We start from the raw sequence: 18,507 nt of genomic DNA on the forward strand, positions 1-18,507 counted from the left end.
TATGGAAGATTCAGTTAACATCCCTGGTATTTGAAAGCTACTGCCCTGAACTAACTATTACCAGCTTTGTCCTACCATATAATACTCATTTTGAAGCTGGTTCATCTGGTTTCAGGATTACATTTTCACAGAATTTGGTGTCATCCCCAGTAAAAAGTACGTGAGCTTATCCAGATTCGTCACGTGTTGCTGAGTTTGTGGCAAATAGAGCTGAAATATAATTTGGGTAAAATTACTGAATAATTATCTCTGGCAAACTGTCTAGCTATCTCCAAGTTTCATTGGCTTTCTAATTCTAATGCTTTTCATTTTCCACTTTTATTTTTCTAGGCCCCATTCAAATTGTAATAGGCTATATTGGAGGCTATATACTGTGGAAAGAAAGCATTAAAAACTGAAGAAAATAAAGAGTAACCCAATGATTCCTTCTTTTTTTTTTTCCTGACATTTTTGTTTTTCCAACCATATATTTTCCTAATTGTTCTGGTGAAACTGAATAAAATACCTCTATGTACCCTGCTTTTTCTGTAAATTTCCTCCGGATTAGTCAATATAATTTTGCATTACATACTAAGACTTTTATTTAAGCAAATTACATATCTTGAAAAAGATGCTACATTAAATAACTGACAACGTATTTTTTATATCCTCAATAATCATCACATAAGTCAATTGATAAACAGAAGCTAATGTTCTCAGAGTACAGGTACTATTGGTATCATTAATAGCACAAAACAAATTCATCTTTGTATACTGAATTCTACTATGAATGCATTTTAGCATAGGAAGTCACTGTGACATTTTTCATAGTGTTAGAGTTTTATGGCTCTACCAGCCTTGGTTATCGTTTGCTTAAAAGTTGCAAAGGCCAATAACAAAGTAAAATACTGTCACAGTTTTACAAATAACACTGTAACAAAGACGAGGCACAGAATAACAAATGGTGTGCCCCAGGGTAACCTGAACAAAAACATTTCCCATATAATATCAAACATTGAAAAAAATTGTTGAAGTACTTGAAATATTGGGTCTCACAACATTTCCTAGTAAAGTCTTTTAATTTTTGAGATAAGTGAGAATTGTGGAGCAACTTCAAAGACCAGAACAAAAGTATTAATTTCAGGGTTCATTCAGCTAAGGTGACCCCTTGAATATTTCCTCTACTATGATTTTTTAAATGTTAGTATACACACAAGATTAGTTACTAAAGATAGCGAAATGCAGCAGTAAATATAATAGTTTAGACATGATATCCTGTGATGACAACTCTGAAGCAGACGCATCGTCACACACGGGGATCATGACCTTTTTTAAAAATTGAAGCTTCTTGAGAATTTTTGACAATTTGTTACTATTGAGACTGGAGGAAATATTGTAATCTTCTCAAAACAAGGATTTAAAGAGCTAGTTTACTGAGTGTTCCCTTATTTCGAAAAGGATGGGATATGCTTAGGAAGTAAGTAGTAGGCATGGTTAGAGAAGGCCCCTCCACAGAACCACTACAGAAGCGAGATTTAGAAGAGAAGGAGCCCGTGGTGCGCAGATAGGAGAGCTCCTGGCACAGAGGGGCCCATAAGCAGAGCCCTCAGGACAGGGAGAGGGTGTCTGTACCAAGGTGAGGGAAAGCGTCCCACAGGACCTGCCTGCGGTGATGGATTTGGATCCAACTCCAAATGACCTTAAAGATTCCTGACAAAACAAACCTTTTAATCTCAACTATATGTTTAGTCGCTCAAAATAACATATATTTTTTAAATCTTAGAAGATACATATAAGGTTTTGATGACAATGACTTATTGCCTTGGACTTGCAAAAGGAGTGACAAGCAGGCAATGCATGAATCAGAGATATTTTTGTCTGTCTTATTTTAAAGAGTGAGCCCGAGGAACCCTCATTGCAAGCATTGCAACACCCCCCGCCCTCACCCAACAGTCACTAAGCACATACTTTCTGTAAGCTACAGCAGTGTATTAATGCTGCTCTTACATAGACTTATTAACCCCATTTGGAATGTCCCCCCCAGAATATTCTGATATAAAAACATATTATTATAATAAATTGTGATATAATAATATAAATGTGGAAAGAGTGACATGCCAGTATGACATCTGTGACGTTAAACTGCAGGCATTTGAGGAACACTGGGCCAGGAACTGACATGCTGAAAAATAAGGAAGTTGGAATATTAATCTGGAAAGAGTGAATGTTTTGGAACATTAGAAACCCATGTTAAAGAAGCTATAAAGAAAATCGGACATCAAATAGCTAAAAATAAAGAGCAATGCAGAGATGCATGAAGAAGATCATCAAGGCACGCTAAGCACTGTATGTTTGATCGTTCTGCTTTAATGAGTTGATTTGAAGTAGCACAACGACCACAAGGTAGTAATTTTATTCTCTGATTTGCACAGGAGGAAATTGAGGGTTAGGGCCTTGTTCAAAGTCATATATGTGATGAAGAATAGAACAGGAATTTAAACCCAGGTTTCTCTGAGTTCACAGTCGGCTTTACGACTAAGGAACTGTTAAGTACACCAGTAACTTTTTGGTTAGTCAACGTTTTCTCCTGGTCACTCTGCCCTAACTTGTGCCTAGAGTTCTTCACATCGTGTGTCCTTACTATGTTTTCCCCCAACGTGGCTTATGAATCTGGCTTTTTTTTCCCCGTTTCTTTTTACTTAAGAGGCTGACCCTGAACCAAGGTGCTTCTGCCATTCCTTCCTCTTCGCTATTCCTCTGTGAGTGTAATGAGGATGATGACAATCCCACTCGTGAGGTGTGTGCAGCTTAAGTGGACTAATTTTTGTGAAGGGCTCAAGGCATAAGGGCCTCACACCCAGGACTCCATTTGGACCCGGAGGGATAAGCTGACCATCTCTGTGCAAACTCTCAGGGAGCACTTACAATGAGGTCAGTTCTGAGGCTGGAGTTTCTGTCATCAGACTGGTAGAGCCTGATCTGACCTCTAGTGGAATGACGAGAAAGATACTGAACGAATCCTGTAATATTCCTGGTTTGAAAATATAAGACTTTCACTCCACAGAAGAGGTAAACAGATCTGAGAGATCCTTCTGACGTCACAATAAGCCTCCCAGGCAGTTGATAGATAAGGTTCTAAGTGGGAAAGCTGAGTTGTTTGTATCCAGACTGAACTATGCGTGACTGTGATGTGTCGCTAAGTCAGTACTCTTCATTAGACTTGAGGCAATGAGTTCAAATTTCCAAATATTTCCTGTCCGAGTGTCTTCTTTTCAGAAAGCCACTGGATGCACATCTGACATTTCTCAAGCTAAGGTTTCCCTTCCATTGAGAGGAACCCATCCCTCCTGCAGTTTGCAGCACAGAAATTGCTCACCAGTCACAAATGGAGCCAGTTCAGCAAAATAGTATTTCGAGAGCAGCCACTTGAGTCTCTTTCTCAAGCACCAGAGTTATAAATCACCCTATGGTCTCGGGGAGAGGAACAGCTTTGTTTAATATGATTGCTCATCAATTTTTATTGTGAAATAACAATACACTTAAAAAAACGCTTCAAGTGAAATAAGTCAGATAGACGAAGACAAATACTGTATGATCTCACTCATATGTGGGATATTAAAAAAAACACAAAAAACAAAACTCATAGAAACAGAGAACAGATTGGCGGTTGTCAGATGCCGGGGTGGGGGGAGGTGGTGGGGATAAATAAAGGTGGTCCAAAAGTAAAAACTTTCAGTCATAAAATAAGTAAATCTTGGAGCTAGAAGGTGCAGTAGGATGACTCCAGGTAAAACACTGTCATGTATATTTGAGAATGAATCTTAGAAGTTCTCATCACAAGAAAAAAATATGTGTGACTGAGATGATGGATGTTAACTAAACATTGTGGTGGTCACTTCACAATATATACATACATCAAATCATTATGTTGTACACCTTAAACAAAAGCAATGTTCTATGTTAATTATATCTCAATAGAACTGGAAAAAGAAGAAATAATACAGTGTCTAGGTAAAACAAATGAAAACCTGTGAATGAATCCCGTGTTTACCCGAAAATAAGACCTAGCTGTGGACAATGAGCTCTAATGTGTCTTTTGGAGCAAAAATTAATATAAGACCCGGTATTTTATATTATATTATATTATATTACATTATATTATATTATGTTATATTATATGACACAGTCTTGTATTATAGTAAAATAAGATGGGGTCTTATATCAATTTTTGCTCCAAAAGATGCATTAGAGCTGATTGTCCGACTAGGTCTTATTTTCAGGTAAACGTGGTCTTTGTTGAAATATAAAGCCTCAACAGTTTATAACCCTTTCTTAGATAAAATATATATATATATATATATATATATATATATTAAAAATCAACTACTCATAAGTGTATAACTATTTCACCTTTTAATGTATTTTATGTGGACACAGTCATCACTCAAAAATGTGTTAATTTAACCATTAAAACATGAAAGTGTGGATTTTTAAAACATGCTGCTGTAAGAGGACATTATGGCAACAAGGTAGTGACACCCTCAAGATAGAAAAGTCTCCCTGAAGCTCTTCACAAAAATTAGGGAAATAGCAACGCCTTGGAAAAGGTCATTTCAATTTTCCAAAATGGTTTTCTTCTTACAACCTTTCGTATCTTACAAATAAGTTCTAAAGAATAGAACTGTGCTTAATAAAGAGAATGTACATTTACAGGCAAGTCACAAAAAGAAAACTTAAGAAGGACGAAACACTTTTCACACTTCGTGCAAAAGTGTGTATTTTGATTCAGTTCTCACACAGATAATGCTGAACTGTAGCAACTCAGCATTATCTCAGATCTGTAGCAATCTCTCAGATCTGTTTACCTCTTCTGTGGAGTGAAAGTCTTATATTTTCAAACTGGCGCCACATGGGTGGCTCCTCTTCACTCGCCCCATTATCCAGGATAACTGAGCCTAAATACTAAATTAGCACTAGCTCATGGCTGCTGTTTATATATTCACTTGTTTCTGGTTTCTCTGAGTTCTATGAGTTACTTTGTGTAATCTTTCTCTTAAGAGTCAGAGGGTGTTACAGTGAAAATGACTGTCCCCTAGAATCAAACAGAAAGAAGTTTTATTTATTATAGAGCACACTTATTTAGGAAACTGGATTGTTATAACATCCTGACTTTTTTCCTGCCCAGTATCTGTGAATTAAAAGTGTCATCATAAGCTAACATCAGTGGGAGCTGAGGCTTTTGAATACAAGACAGCATTGATCTGTGAATTCTTATGATGCTACGGTATGAAAATGTTGGACCAGGATTCGCTCTCCCTCTCCCTTATTCGATCACTCATTGTGTACTCACTGTGTTGATTTGTTTTGTTCTTATTTCCTCCTGAGTATAGTTTAGTGAAATGGTCTTTTACGATGATTATAACTACACCTGTAAAGCCCACTATTGGAACAGAAAGAGGAAAACACTTGATTCAAATGATACTAGAAACAAAATATACAAAACACATTAACAAAACATGCCAGATCATCTACTGCTAAAGCTCCGGTGTGTGTGTGTGTGTGTGTGTGTGTGTGTGTGTAAGGGGCTGTGGGGGGCTGAAGTGTGCGTACAGCTCACTGCCTGCTGAACCCCTCTGCACCCAGCACAGCCTCCCAGGGGCTGGGCTATGAGCAAACCCACACCTTCCTTTAAAACTTGCATGGCCACTGTATCTCGTCACTCAAGTGTCCTCAGGGACAGTGTGCTCAGTCCTCTCAGTGACTGAGAGACACACATGAAAACACAAACGCACACATGTTTAGAATGGCCTCCCAGCCCCCCGTTCCTGCACGTGTGGATTCCCTCTCCTAACTCTTTCTAAGATCGGATGGTAAGTTATCGTTTCCTATTGTGGATTTTCTGTGTGTGTGAAGAATGAAAGTGAACATAGAAAATGTAGAATATAATTCTTACTGAATTTCACCTTTCCAATTACATTCTATGAGGTTCCCAAATATAAGAGAAAGAAGGTATTATATTTTGAGGTAGAGTTACTGTATTTTTTTCTTTCTGTTTTTAGGCCAAGGAATATAGATGATTAGGGTCCTCAGACAAGAAACAAAGCAGAGGGAGATACAGTATGGAGGCCAAGATTTACTGGGGTGTTAAAATAAATGTTTTGTTCATGATGTGATATCAATTAAAATGCTAATACATTTTACTCTTCTTATGCGTTTACGGACAGAGAACATGTCTCCCAGGCACTGGGAGTGAACCCCTGGGGCCGGGTTCTGGCTTCAGCAACAGGCAGTGGCCAAGCCCATTTCTTTGGCCTGGACCTCGTCTCACTGCTTTGGGTGATGAATCTGTGGGTTCTGCGGATGACTTCATAGTTGGAGCAATCTTTCTGCTCTGACATTGCTCTGGTATTTAGTAAACTGTGAGCTGTTCTTAAAATATTGCCAATGATTATAAAGGAGCCTACTCCTAGGATTAAAATATGGGTCCAATATAGACATTTCTTATCGCTATCTCTACATTTACAATAACAGGGCAGCCCTATCTCTGGCCTTATTTCCAAAACTTTTCACCCCATTAACACATGATACACACATGGAGTTAGGTATTGATCCACCCATTTATCCATGTTACTGATTAAAACTTCAGAATAGGAAGTGGACTGATTCTCAGTACACTCTTTTGACTTGGCCGTACAAGGCTTAGACCAGACCTACAAGCATATGAATAGTTTAATAAAAGTATCTATTTTTTTTGGAAGATATTTGAGGGATAATATCAGGTTCTTCTGACTTCTAGCCAGTCTAGGAAACATGTAAATACACGGCAGCATATTGTATAATCAGTTGTAATATTTACTCACTTTCCTGTCATGTCTATTCTAAGTCTTTCTGAAAATCTTAAGAACTTAGTTCCAGGACTGGGGAGAAGTTTTATAATGTGATTTTAGGGAAATAATTATGGGATTGATTTCATTATCATCAAATTCTTTGCTGCATCTTCTCACAGGGACTACACCTGTAGGAAAAAGGTATTTCTCGTCTTATTGATATCAGGCTTGGCCCTGCAAATTCCTCTTGCCAATTAAATCTGGATGGAAGTAATGCATGACACTTCCGAGCCAATGCTGTGAAAGCAGCCTGTGTATCCACCACCACTCCGTTTCCTTAGCCATGAGAACAGCTGGGGCGACACCCAGGCTGCCCCCTCACCTGGGCCCTGGACCCATTAACCGCCATGATCATCCCTGAGAGTGAGAGCGAAACCTTCCTTGTTGTCATCCACTGCCCTGTGCGGTGATTCGTGACTGTAGCACAGCCTATTATTGAAAGCTGGCTAATTAGATAAGCTCACGAAACAAAGACCTGAATGGTTCTGAACTTCAAGTTTAATAATGTATGATGTTCTTAGGACTAAATTGCAATGAAGATAATACGTGGTGTAGAAATCACAGAATAACCCTTTAGACTCTTTTATTACTTAAATCAGATTATTCCACTGAAATATCTTGGCACATAAGTAATGTAAGTATATTAAGATAGAAAGTCATAATTCTACTTTTATCTCCCAATAGATTAGAGCAAATGAGAATTAATTGGGCTGCGTTTTCAGAGGTACACTTAGCCATGTGTTGATTGAATTATTAATACCCTCGCTGAATCCATGTGTTCTTGTTCTTTTCCTGTGGTAACAATTAAGAAGCACCGGTTTGTAGATTCTCCTTCTTCCTGTAATATAAGTTTAATTTATCCTCTATCATTAAAAATTGTATTATAGAGGAACACATTAAAATATTCACCAGAGGGCAATTAGCTGTCTATGTTGTATATATAGTAATAATGCTTGAAACTACTTTTAAGTGTAGTAAGAAAACTCAGGCTGGAGCAAAACACACTGGTTGTCTGGAGTTAACCGTTAATTTACACAAAGCAAGTGATTTAAGGGTCCCTGCAGACATTTCTGTTTTCTCCTAACTCGCATATTGCTCAGGCTTCTAATCAATAAGAGAACCGACATTACAGAATTTTCCTTTGCTGAGATATAAATTTCCCCAGTGGCTTTCACTAAAGGGCAGAACCATCAGCAATGCTCTAGAAATCTAACAGATCTTATAGGTCCAATAAAATAGAATTTTAAATTGCTAATTAATTTTCCTGTTTAAAAAGTCAGGAATGTCAAGGCATCAAAACTAAAAGGCTCAAAAGAAAACTTCCCAAAAGAGTGACTTCAAAATATTTTGATTAACTGGTCTCTGCCTATCTTTGAAAAAACGGAATACTTGGAGCAAAAGACAATTTTAATCCTGGTGCCAGCTGATCTTTCTCCCATCATGTCATGGCAAATTAATCTCCTGACTATTTTATTTCCAAGGCACAGATATAATTTGAGTCAGCTGAGGTTGTGTAGCTTGGTAGCAAACTACATAATTTTTAAATTCATAGTCATACATTTGATATAATCTTTGCAGGTTTGGGATGCTAATATCTTAAACTTCACTGGACTTCTCATAGAGAGATGTAATCTTTTCTTCCTCTAAACAATTTACAAAGGCCAGGAGTTTCTAAGGAAAAAGAAAAGAAAGCTGAAGAAAACCTGACATTTTACACAACACTGAAGGAGCATAGGAAAAATGTTTAGAACAGAACTGAAAATCATGGAATGTTCTGTGTCCCAGGGCACAAACATTGCTTGTCTTAAATGCTCAGCAGAAGTTTTTCCATTACAATTTTTGGGGGATGAGTATTTTGTCTTTAATAGTAAAATAGTTTTCTGTGTTCCTGTGATTTTCATTAAGCTACTCAAAGAAAACACTTGTGCACTGTCCTTTATCATTAGGTAGAAAAGTCTGGATTTGAGTTTTTTGTTGTTTTTTTATTGGTGTTTATTATTTTTTATTGTTTTATAGTCATTTTCCCTTATCAAGAAGTCAATATAAATTCCCAAGAGCTCTTAATAGAATATATCTAAAAGATTATACTACCTTATTTTATAGGTAGGGAGTTTCTGTAAAACTATTATTTTTATAAACCTAGATTAAGCAAAAAGAAGTTCTGGGGTTTTATAATGATTTCAAAAGTTTCCATAAATAATCCTGAAGAAAGTGATTCTTAATTTTTAGCTCATTAATAAGAAATACTAGTATGACCCTAATAAATACAAAGATTTTAAAGCCACACAAAGACAGTATTTTTTTTTTTTTTGGTAAAAATTTAAGTTAATATAAGCATTACTTTAAAAACAGGACACATTTTTTATATATCATTGTGAGAGAAAAAAATCCTACACTTTTAAACCTGGCATAAGTATTACTCATCAAATAAAATAATGTGGCTTTACTATATTCATGCATTGCTCAAATTTATATACATATATATATATATTTATATATATCTTTTTCATGTTTTTAAAATAACTATATGAATCTTTAAAATCATAGTTTAAAAACAACAGCAAATATAAATTATATGCCAATATAATTAATAAGAAATACTTAAGATCCAAAAACTTGGCTCTTCATAATATATTGCATAGAAAAAACCAGCATATGCATTTTTGTGTAGGTAGTCATACTTGGATATATTAAAATATGGTTTGTAAAAGAAGAAAAGCTCAAATTCATCACTTTCTGATAGTGATAGTATATGCTAGAATGTTTCTACAGAAACATTTTGTATAAAAATTAATAAAGAGGGCCAATATTGTGTCTGCTGGAACTAATCGAACAATGGAACATGATTTTATCAGATGTAATAAGAACGTAGACGGTACAAGAGAAGACCCTGGTACAAGTTGGACAGTGGGTCATAAAACCAACTGCGATCAATTTGCAGTGTATCGGCAAACATGAAGTAACTGCTCTCTGTCACAATTTCCTTCATCAGAGGTATGTCTCATAGACAAACAACCACTGCCATGATCTGAGAGCTCAGCAGTTGACGGTACCAAGGTTTGCTGTATGGGTGTGTGGCTTGTTTGTATAACAGCAACTGGGGACTTGATTAGCTCTTTGGAAGGAAGATGAGGGACTCATAGCCCATTGCTTTCACCAGTTCCTTTCTATGCGCCTTCGGTAAAGGTCATTCTGTATGGAAACAGCCGGGAGAATAGGAGATGAGAAAGATTCCAGGGAATCCCATACTCAGGGACTTCCTATCTTTCTAATGGGACATGAAAAATCGCAGCCCTGAACCAGTTCTCAAGTAAATACATTTACCCTCCAGCATTCTAATCCAGTCACTCATTTATTGAACACATTTCTATCCAGTACTTCCTTCCCGAAGGAGACCAGGATGAAGAAGAGTAAACACTGTCCTTCATACAGCATGGAGCCCAGAAGCACTGCACATCTGTGCTGGGGATAAGATTTGTGCATGTTAGAAAGTGACAGAAGGCAGTGTGGCCGCATCCCATCCCTACGGCTGCTGTAACCCATTTCCACACATTGAGGGGCTTAAAACACCATATGTTTTTATTTTCATACATTTCTGGACATGTATGAAATCCAAAATCAGTTAAACTGGGCTAAAGTCAAGGTCAGCAGGCCTGCTTTCCTTCCAGAAGACCTAAGGGAGAATTGATTTCCTTTCCTTTCCAGCTTCTGGAGGCTTCTTGCATTCCTTGGCTTGTGGCTCCTTCCTCCACATCCAAAGCCAGCAACACCGTACCTTCTTTCTTCTTTGGTTTCTGCTTCCGTCCTTACACTTACTTCTCTGACTCTGACCATTCCTCCTTCCTCTCCTAAGGATATACACGATTGTACTGGGCAAACTGGACCATCCAGGACAATCTTCTATCTCAGGATCACTCTTGCAAAGTCCCTTCTGCATGCATGATGCTAAACTCACAGGTTTCTGGGAATTAGGATGTGGACATTTGGGGACCATTCCTCAGTGATCTGAGACTGAGCAGTGAACAGTGCTCCAAGCGGAGGCTAATGCGCCAGGCAGCGATCGGTTCTTCTAACTTGTTTGGGCTCCTACATATATAGAGCTTGAGTTTATTATTAACACCACGAAGAACTCTTGAAGTTTTTCTTTCTTTTGTTTTTCCCCCACAAGGAAAAAATTTATATGACCTAATCTTATCTCACCTGTTCTGTGAACAATGGTTGCAGTGGACCAATCTTACAAATAAAGACGTATTTGTTTCCTGTGTTTTCATATATTCGTTTGGAAAATGAAACAAGTCACAATTAGGCTGGTGTTTGTGAATCAAAATACTTTACTAACTTAGTTCACTATAAAAGGGAGCATTGATTTTTAGCGTCTACACTAGTAAAGTCATTAACTGTGAAATCTGGGAAATTAAAGTCACAGTGCCTATTAGATTTTACATGAGTTTAGAGTTCAACGATAAACACTCAGAAAATGCATGGGTTGCTGCACACAGTTAATTGAAAAAAAAATAGTTCCAGCATTATGTAACTAAAACCAATTAATCTAAGCGACAATAGTCGCAGCAGTGGTACTCCCCCATAATTTCATTTGAATATGATTGTGCCAGCTTCCTTACTCATAAAATATTTAAATGCCCTCCTAACAATTCTCCACCTGGCTTTGTGATGAAATATAGTCGTACTACAGGTTGACCACCCCAAATATCGACGTCATGCAATTCAATGGCAGGGTACACTTGGCAAGCACTTTGCCTAATATTCAGGGTTCCTATGAATCCTCGACGTTGTTCTTAACAATGTTCAAATCCAGGTCCTTCAAGCAGCACTGCGAGGCCCCGGCAGTAGTTACTGGAAGATTCTGTGTCACCATGCATGTGCCTCCTGTCATTTCAAAGAGGATTGCTTCCCGCAGCTGTCACAATTCTCTCACCTCGTAGCTCTGCCCCCAGGTGATTTCTCCCAGGACAAGTTATGTGCACTTCTGGGGCACGGGTCACCTCCGGTCAATGTTGACTGATTTGAACCACGTGGAGTCTGTGTGTGGACCTCTTCTTACAAGAAAATAAAACACTCAGTGGTATCAAACCAGTTAGTTTCACACAATCAAAACTGAGAAAACTGAAGAAAAAGTAAGGCAAGTTCCACCATAAAACTCAAGTGTGTCCTTAAGCTTCACGAGTGCTGTGCATCTGTCCTATAAAAATGCTTTCCCAACTGGCTGGGTGTCTGATTAAACACTCTGTGGAACGCGGCCACGAAGTTCCTTTGCCCGTCTTGGTGTATTCGAAGCCGTATAACGTTAGTCACTGAATGCGTCAGTCCTGAGAGAGTGGCCATCTACGTATGTGTACATCCATGTCACTATACACACGCATGGGAAGCGACACTTAGAAATAATTATAATTATAAAAAAAAAAGTCTGGACATGACAGAAGCAATTATAGTTCGGTCAGGACAATTTTCCTTTAATTCGCTTTTAAGAAAATCAGAGCAATTAGTAAAAAGGTCAACTGAGACAAGCTTTTTGGTACTTTTAAAATTCGACACATATTAAGCCCATGAATGTGATTTCTTTTTACCTCTCAACAAACTTTAAGGGGCTCTTGCAGAAAGAGGGGGTTTAAGAATAATGCAGCTTCCCTTGGTAACCAGTCTTTACCTAGTGATTAAATAGTCTGGCTCCAAACCACCCAGCTCATTGTTTTTTTTACCCACAGTGTGAAAGAAAAATCATCTCGGTGCCAACCCCACATCATATAAAACCCTAACAATGTGTTGAGTGTGACTTAAGAGGCCATAATGCATTTTTCATGAAGGTAAGGAAAAGCCATTAAGGAGATTAATTCATGTTTGGAGAGCTACCCTTCTACAGCCAAAAATATTTGTTCTGTTAACTGTGGTTTGCTGATACACTATGATAGTACCGAGTCCTAGCGATGGCACTCGTTTATATCTTTTGTGGCTAGATCACGTATGAATCATTTAAACAGTTACTTCTTAAAGGGAACTATTGATTTGGTGATAAACTTTCACTTTTTGGTAATTATTACAGTTAAAAGTTCAGAAAAAGAGTATTCTAGGATGAATAATTTCTTCGGGAATATTCATGTCATGGACAGCTGCTATTTCACACCCAGGTAATGTTCATTTGCTGCCACTGTGCTAGAACTTTCTAGAAAGAAAATTGTAATGCCTATATCGTTTAATTGATTGGCAACACCGTGGATTTAGCCACTTTGATAATCTTGTTGAAGAAAAATAATTAATTGGCTTCAGTTGAATTCCATAGTTAAGAATTTTGAAATCATAAAATGGACCCTTTATGTTATAAATAATGTATGTCATTCAAACTCATTACAATGAGGTATGGTCTGAAGGGAGGAGCAGACTGCAGAGTTATCCTTGTACTACATCATAGCTCAATTACTTATTGCTATCTTCAGTGATTCTCAACTGTGCCCATTGGAATTACCGGAAACACTTCAAAACGTGTATGCATCGGTCCTACCCTTAGCATTTCTGATCTAACTGGTTTGGACCTGCGCCTGAGGATGACTTGTTTTCTGAGTTCTCCAGGTGATTCTAATATCCAGCCAAAGTTGAGACCCATTAAGGTAGAGGAAGAATAAAAAAAATCTAAAAGTAGAATGCCCTTACTAAGCATGGGCAGGAAAAATAGAAGGGAGCAAATTCTATTTTTTTTCCCCCTAAATATTCCCATCAATCAGCCTGGTTTCACATTTTCCAGTCAAGGCTCTTCTAACGATGAGGTATAACTGACACACACCTGGTGATAAAATGTACCCTGTGCTCCTCTCTGCAGGCTTTTCCTCCTAGAGAAAGGATGACCCTTTCCTATCCTGCACACCTGCACCCACTCAGCAGCCATCCGTGACCGAACTCCAGAGGCCAGAGCAGGATGGCAGGAGCTGTGCAGCGATGGCAAGAAAAGACACGAGCTCAAAAAAATCTCCCCGTCTTCTGTGACAGCACATTCCAGGACTTGCTCTTCCTATATGGCGATACTCTAATAATTATCCTGTTCAAGATATGCCATAAATTTCATGTCTGACACGGCTACTTTAGTTTTGGATAAACTCACGAAGAAGAAAAGTGATCCTCCAGGATCCTTACAGGAAGGATTAGGCTAGATACATAGGTCAGTGTTTACGAAAAAACACAAACGCATACCACGCACACACAAACTCACAAAACGAGCACACGTTTATTTTATCAGAATTCCTGAATGCGCTAACCAAGCTGTGTTTGGAACTTGGATACGGAAGAGAGATGGGGCAGCAACATGACTAACATGGAATCTAGTCAGGTCAAATATAATTTTAATTCTGGGTGGCTTAGAGGAATTTACCTGACATCTTAACGCTCTCACTTCCTCCATTAAGTAAAGAGGATGAGAATGACAAGGGGACCCATTGTGGATGGTTGTTGTGACAGTGAAATGAAATAATCCATGTAAAAAGCTGAGCTCAGCGCTTGGCGCATTGTCAGTGCTTAAGAAGAAGTTGTTATTCCCCTTTTTATCAATCAGTGCTCAATCTAAACTTCACAAAAGAATAAACACCTTGTCATTAATTCTTTGCCAATATGTTACAAAATGCTTCAGAAGTGTCCTCATGACAAAGTAGGCTTCCACTGAGGAAGCCCTTCCTTTATAAAAAAAATGTCAGTTAAATAATATCATAAGCTTGGAGAGGACAGGTTTCTAAAATGTTGGCAGAGGGCCTGGAATTTTAAAAAAATAATAATTCTTATCACCCTTTTAATCATCTGAACCACTCCAGTCACCGCCAAAACACTTCTTTGTTTCTATAGAGACCTGTGGAGATATTCATGTATTAAATAACAAACATTACTCAACAATAATAGAACTGAGGATGAGACACTCCTGTTTCAATAGCTTTTGCCAGAAAATGGGCATGAAAAAGATTTGAACGTATGGAGAATGCTGCAAGTTTAATTTGAAGGCAAATTTTGGTTCTTGAAATACCATATAATACAGTATCATCAATACATTGAATAAGTGGAACTCATCGGGTGTGATTAGACATTATATTTTCTTCTCTAAGGATTGCACCTACGTAGCCATTTTCTATGGGACAATTCTTGCCTACCTTTCTAAAGAGATTTTTTCTCGATGCTCTTAGATAATAAAATACCTTCTGGTGGTTGTAATCCTCTAACCAATCTTAATTTATAATATACTTTTATTATATCAGTGTGTTTAGTACTATAAAATTGTCAAAATCCTCACTCCTTTCAAAGGAAACTCTCCTGACCTCAGCTAGTTTCGGGTTTGTTTGGTCAGTGGGTGCCTAACTTGAATGGTAATCTTACTCTAAAGAAAGTCTCTAAATTCCTGCCACTCTTGCCCGCTCTGTTCTGTCCTCTGTTAAACCCTAAGAAGGAGCAGGCATTGGGTCCCAGGCCACAAAGGACTTGCTCCCTTCCTCATTTTGGAATTGGGGGGGACGTTGGTATTTTGGGGCCTTAGCTGAAATCCTTTTCTTTCTAATACTCTATTTTGAAAGTGTTGTCAGGTACAGTTTCTTAGATAGGAAAAGGCCAGCCATTTTAAGGCAGTTTTTTTTTTTTTCCAGTTTCTGAAATCCTCAATTGTTCAGGCAAGCCATCCTAACTTTTGTTTGTGTCTTCTAATTAGTAAAGTGTCACGTAATACAATGCAGCTCTTTGTGATGATGTTATTCGAAAATGTGAGATGTCACCAGGAAAATTACAGTGACAGGGTCCCCAACTCTGAGTGCTGTTGCTATGTTAAATCTTCTACTTCCTCCCGCACCTCCTCTTTCTCCATTTTTAACAAAAGTAACAAGAACAACTAGTAAAGTAAAACTTTCTGTGTCTCAGACAAAGTGTCAACCCAGGTACACACAGTACCCTGAAATTAGGCTAAACATGACACCTAACAACACTACATATTCCATTATTATGTATATCCAGACACTAAAACCCCACAATCAAAGATTATACACTTTAGCCAATGCTTCAGATTCCTCTGCAATCATCCTATAAGCTCTAGTGTTCATCAGCTCTCATTTTCCGAAAGAACTCTGGGCCAGCATTGCAAGGTTGTCATGGGTAATTCTTATTTTGAGAAGAGCTGGACAGGCATTTTGTTCTTTTCAGAATCCAGCAACTGTTTTTGTTCAACTGAAATAGTCCATCCTTTCTTTATAAACTGTAGCAGCAACACCTCCCACCTGTCAGAGTTATATATACACCAACGAGAGCTTTCATCAGTTTCCCCAGCTTGTGTGACGGGCGCAGCTCCCCTCCCCCACGCACAATGTGAGGGGAAGTACATACGCGTGAGGAAGAGACTCATTAATTCCATGGCAAGTCTGTGGTTCAAAGTATCTACGCTGGGGAGGGTCAAAAGAGGTTATGTAACTCTCATTTTAACCAGCTTTTCCAAAATGTGAAAGTACACTTGTTTTCTTTTGAAAAGGACAGCGGGGGGAAAAAAAAAACAAAACACCAGTAGAGATACTTCATCCAATAGTATCAAATACACTTACCGGCAGACATTTGGGAATAAAAAATGTTATGTGCAGGTTTTTAATGGCCTAAAGCTTTTCAAATAAATGTGTGCACCATTGACATTCAATCAGCTCTGAAGGCTTCGATCTTCCTTTAAAAGAAGGGAGGGAAAACAGGAGACAGCAAAGCTGTCAACAATTTGAAAGCCCCCAATTATTACACCACTTATAAAGAGCTAACTGAACACAATTGCCTCCAAGAAGAATCATTTTTACTCCTTCTGTGTTCTCCTTTCATTTGTACTGTAAAGAAACTTGATTATTGACAAGACCCACGTTGCCAGCTGAATCGGAATATCTTTCTACCATAATGGGACCATTCCTTCTGTTTGCTCCAGTCTGGTCTGTATGGTATTTCCAACTGAGGAATTATATTCTCATGACTTCAGCCTTAAGGTCAGTTTCAAAAGTTTGCAAAGACCATGTAGGATTTCTGAATTTCTATCTGTATCTCCAGTTCTCTCTCTGTATTCAAACCAAGAGCTATGTATCATTCTAAATACGGTGGTACCTCGGTTTTCGAATGTCTCCATTGATGAACATTTCGGTTTACGAATGCCGTAAATTTTACGGATCTATGGTATCATTAAATAGTAAAATTCATGCTAAATTTGCAGTTTTAGGGGTTGATTTTAAAGGTCTGGGATGGATTAATCCATTTTGCATTACTTTCCATGGGGAAAACGTGCCTCAGTTTTTGAACGTTTCAGAACTCGGTCTTCCGGAACGGATTGCATTCGAAAACCGAGGAACCACTGTACATCCTTCCCTTTGCCTCTCCTCATGTTCAATGAGTTGTCAAGCCTGTGTATAACTATCTCCTAAATATCTCTACAATGGTTTCCTTCCTTTCTGTTTCTACTTCCACTCTCTTTCTTCAGGCTCTCAATCATTGTCTTGGGCAAAATTCGAAATTTGCTCTCAGTTGCTGGTACCCTCCGTATTTTTTGAAGTCCCTCCTCAACAATTCTTTTCTAACTGGAACCTAAATAATAAGTCATAAAATCGATCAGAGTAAGTCCTTCCAATTGAAAAAAAAATATATATATGTATATGTACACATATGTATACGTACACATATGTACATATATATATATATATATATATTCTCTTGGCTGTTTTGAGTGCTTCGGTATATATATCTTTAGATCAGCTTATCAAGTTTTGATTAGGATTATATGGATTGTATAACCATGGGGAGAGTGGCACCTTTACACTTTTGAGTCTTTTAAATGATAAATAAATGTACTGTGTCTCTCCATTTGTTTAGGTCTTTTACCATTTCTATTAATAACATCTTATTCCTTTACATAGAGCTGTTAGAGGTCTTCCACATCTTCTATTACATTAATTCCTCTTATGTGAGATATTTCAAAACTATTGTAAAGGCATATATAAACAGATTGATATTTCATTTTCTAAATATTCATGAATTGTATTTAGAAATACAATGGACCCTTTATATGTAGGGTCGATTGCATTTTGCAAACATCATGTTAACGTTCATAATTTATTTGTAGACTTTCAAATTTCAAAGGAACACAATTATAAAATCTTAAAATAATGATAATTCTTTCCCTGTCAATTATATACATTTTATTTCTTTTCCTTGCCATGCTGCACTGGTATGAACACTCATGACATCTGTAAATGGGGAAACGGGTAATAGTGGACATGCTTGTCTGTTTTTCCTGTTCTCGAAGGAAAAACTTTTACCATTAAATGATGCTTATATAAAATGCTGTGGACAACTTTATCATAATAATGAAGTTCCTGTGTGTAATTTGTTATGTAATTTTTTCATGAACAGTCATTGAATTTATCAGATGCTTTTTTTGGTTGATTGCATGACTTTCTCTTCTGTCATGTTAATGTATTTAATTTCATCATTTTTTTAAATATTAAAGTAAACTTGTTTTTAAGCAATAATTCCCCAAAAATAAAACAATAGCATCCTTTAAAAATATTTATTTGCTTTGATTTTATACATCTAAATTGCTTGAATCGAATTAATGAATGAAATGCTGTGTAAATATTTTTTATACTACTTTTCAGGT

Source organism: Rhinolophus ferrumequinum, chromosome 18, assembly GCF_004115265.2.
Source record: "Rhinolophus ferrumequinum isolate MPI-CBG mRhiFer1 chromosome 18, mRhiFer1_v1.p, whole genome shotgun sequence".
Taxonomy (NCBI): Eukaryota; Metazoa; Chordata; class Mammalia; order Chiroptera; family Rhinolophidae; genus Rhinolophus; species Rhinolophus ferrumequinum.